This window comes from Nannospalax galili, unplaced genomic scaffold, assembly GCF_000622305.1.
Source record: "Nannospalax galili isolate Female #2095 unplaced genomic scaffold, S.galili_v1.0 scaffold188, whole genome shotgun sequence".
In the NCBI taxonomy this organism is placed as follows: Eukaryota; Metazoa; Chordata; class Mammalia; order Rodentia; family Spalacidae; genus Nannospalax; species Nannospalax galili.
This window is the reverse complement of record NW_008360325.1, coordinates 8,158,291-8,162,209: the sequence shown is the minus strand read 5'-3', so window position 1 is coordinate 8,162,209 and position 3,919 is coordinate 8,158,291. Positions and strand designations below refer to the sequence as shown.

At 43.7% G+C, this 3,919-nt stretch overlaps 1 protein-coding gene across 1 annotated transcript in view; it reads left to right on the top strand.

Moving 5' to 3' along the window:
• The window catches only part of CUNH14orf132 (chromosome unknown C14orf132 homolog), a 56,384-nt gene that overhangs the window by 29,977 nt on the left and 22,488 nt on the right, over positions 1-3,919 (top strand). The gene's annotated exons all lie outside the window — the stretch shown is intronic.

Here is a 3,919-nt window from a genome sequence, read left to right as displayed (position 1 = left end):
ATCAAAACGGATAGTTTTTTTAAATATTTTATTATTTTTATTTTATGTGTATGAGTGTTATGCCTGCATGTAGGTAAGTGCACCCATGTCGTGCAATGCCCGTGGAGGACAGAAGAGGCTGTCAGATCCCCTGGAACGAGAGTTACAGACAGTTGTTAGCTGCCATGTGGGTGCTGGGATTTGAACCCAGGTCTTATGCAAGAACAGTCAGTATTCTTAACCGCTAAGCCATCTCACCAGCCCTGGATAGTTTTTTTAATGCTTTTTTTCTGCCTCTATTGATGTGATTGTGTTTTGTGTCTTCTTTACTTTGTGTGGTATAAGCCACATTCACTGTGATTTTTTTAAATGTTGACTCTACCTGGTACTATCACTTTTTATATTGCTGGATTCTGTCTGTGATAACCTGTGTGATGACTAATCTCAATTGTCAGCTTGAAGAGATCTAGAGTCACCTGGTGGATGGACCTCTGGGTTGCCTGTGGGGGATTATCTTGATTAGGTTAACTGAGGTGGAAAGACCCATCCACTGTGGGTGGCACCATTCCCTAGGCTGGGATGCTGGACTGTATAAAAGGGAGAACGCAAGTTGAGCACTAGCGTTCATCACTTTCTGCTTCCTGACTATGGATGCAATGTGAGCAGGTGCCTCAAGCTCTACCTCTGCCGTCCCCACCATGATGGGCTGTGAACTCAAACTGTGAGCCAGGATAAACCCTTGCTTTTGTCAGGGTATTTTATCACAGCAACAGGAAGAGTAACTGAGATACCATGTTAACTACTTTTGTTGCTGTAGTTGTGTGAGACAGCGTCTCCCTGGAGCCCCAGCTACTTACTATGGAGACCAGGCCAGCTTCCATCTCACAAAGACTCACCTGCCTCTCCCTCCTGAGTGCTGGGATTAAAGATGTGCACCACCACACTTGGTGTATTTCAGCTACTTTTTATTTACCTTCCGGAGTGTTCTTTTCTCATGGTATTTTTTACTTTGTTAGCAGAATAATAGTATAGTTTCACAAAAATGATTTAGTAAATGTTCCAGAAGTGTCTGTTTTCTGAAAGGGAGCATACAGAATTGGTGTTATTCTTATATTTTTCGTAGATTTTTCATTGAAACTATTTTGTTTTTCCTTTTTTCAGAGTTCTACTTAGGAATTTAATTCCTTTGATAGCTATACAGACTTTCAGTTTATTTTTTTCTTCTTGAATAAGTTTTGGTATTTTGTGGCTTTTGAGGAATTGAACCATTACATTTTCACAGTAGAATTTAGGGATATGTGGTATTTTAAAATAATTCAAATAATTAAAGTTGACAAGACAACTCATCAGGTAAAGGCATTTGCCACCAAGCCTGATGGTCTGAGTTCAATCCCAAGAATCAACAGTGGAAGGAGAGAGTCAACTTCTGAAAATTGTCCTCTGACTAGATGCCATGGCACACATGTAGCCCCCACACATCATTCAGACACATACACAGTAATCATAAATAAAAAATATTTTTAAAAGAATCCAAATAATCCCTTATCCTCTTAATGTAGTGAAGCCTGTAGTTATATCATCTCTTTAGTTCCTGAGATTGGATTTTTGTGTCTGTGTGTGTATGTGTTCATGTGTGTGCAAGTGCATGTGGAGGCCAGAGGTCAATATCAGGTGTCTTCTTGATCACTCTCCACCTTGTGTATTGAGACGGAGTCTCTCAGTGATCCTGATGAGAGGTCCTGTCCCTGCTGTGCTTTCCAAACAGCTTTCCGTTTCTTTTCTCACTTAAAATGAGCCGGGTACAAAATGGAAAATGGAGGTCAGAAGAGCTCTGGGTTCGAGGTGCTCATCAGAGGGGCCAGCAGACCAGCTCACTGCCCTGGGCTCTGTGAGTCCACACAGTGAGGACAGTGCTGGCAGGGATGGTGCACAGTACTTCAGGTACTGTGTGTCACCCTAGGAGACTCCCATTCTCATCTTTGCAGATAAAGAAACTGAGGCAAGAGAAAGCCCATCACTTTCCCCTATCATAGAACTAGAAAGGAAGTGTGCTGGAGAAAGGAAGTGTGCTGGATTGCTTCACTCGTCAACTTGACACACCTGGGGAGAGGGAGCTTCAGCTGGAAAACTGCCTCCGTCAGACTAACCTGCGGCCATGTCAGTGAGGCATTTTCTTGATGGTTGAGTGGTGTGGGAGGGCCCAGCCCACTGTGGGTGGCACCACCCCTGGGCAGGTGGGCCTGTGTTGGATAAGAAAACAGGCTGAGCAGGGGCCAGGGGAGCAAGTCAGTAAGCAGTGTTCCTGTGTGGTCTGTGCTCCAGCTCCTGCCTCCAGGTTCCTGCCCTGACTTCCCTCAGTGATGGACTGTGTGTGGAAGAGCTAGAGGAAATAATCCCTTTCCTCCCCAAGTTGCTTTTGGTCTGTGTTTTATCACAGCAATAGAAAGTAACAGGACAGGAAGCATGCTGGTACTCTCAGCTCATGTCATTAACCCAAACCTTTCTGCTCTCATCTAACTTAAGAGTCACCTCATACCCATGAAGTTCTGCTGCCTGTACCATTCTATGACTGTGTTTGAGTCTGCCTTTTTTAAAATGTTGAGCCTTTAGAGGTCAGAGGTCATGGGTAACGGTTGGCATCTGTGTTGGCCTGTGTTTGCATATTACAAAAAGTCCAGTACATGATCACTTGGTCCTATTGCTTTAGGGCCTGTGATAAGATGAATTCATGATACAACAAGGTGCTCACCTCACAGCAGTCAGGAAGAGACCAGCATCCCACAGTCTCCCTCAAGGGCACTCCCCCTTGGTACAGCAAGCTGTTTACTTCATGACAATCATGAAGAAACCAGCGTCCCACAGTCCCCTTCAAGGGTACCCCCTCACCAGAGACCTAAAACTTCCCACCAGGCCCCACCTCTTAAAGGCTCCAACACCTTACAGTAATGCCAACCCAGGGACTGAGCCTTTAACACATGGAGCTTTGAGGGACACTTGAGATCAGACTACAGTATCACTGATATCTTCCCAGCCCTCTTGGTACGGAGTTGCGCTGCAGTGTTTGCTGAGTAAAAATGGGCCGTGTCACTCTGAGTCAATGCAGCCTTTGTGTTTAGACCACACAGACTGCGGATTTAAAAGGAGAAATTATGTGTCTAGTAGTTGTGCTCTGTATGCAAGTGTCTCTGTAATTTTCTGATGAACTGGGTCACCCAAGAGCCTAGGTCACAGATAGTATGCTCTAAAGAGACACAGCTGAGGGTGTGGTCCTAGTGTGATTAGAATTGTCAGATGGATTAAGTAAAAATATAGGACTCCTAGTTAAAATAGAATGCCTGATAAACAAAATTTAAATATGTCCGGTGCGATATCTGAAATATAAAATATATCTTTGTTATTATTTTTATTTTATGTGTATGGATGTATTGCCTGAATGTATGTAAGTGCACCCATGTTGTGTATTGCCTGTGGAGGTCAGAAGAGGGTGTTGGATTCCCCTGGCAGTGAGTTACAGATGGTGGGTAATGGGAATCAAAGGGTCCTCTGCTGAGCCATCTCTCCAACCCAAATACCAGAATTATTTAAAATATTTCTGTTTGACCTGCATAATGGCAAAGTGGTTGATAGGCCAGTGTTGACAGGGGAAATTTCACAGGGTTCCACCTTAAAATGAAGAGCTACAAGCAATCAATGGATGGTGAGGGAGGGAGAATCCGTTTTTTCCATTAGTTCCCTGAAAGGTTATCTAATTCCATTGTCCAGTCCTCAACACAGATGAACACAAGCAGCAATAAATGGACTTGGTGCATTTACTTACATATTTACAATGATAAAGATGGTGAAAAGAAATTGTGAGGGAATTGGGGAGGGACATGAGAGAAGTTGGAAGGGAACGGGGAGAAGAAGAAATGACACAAACACAGTACTCAAGTATGAAGTC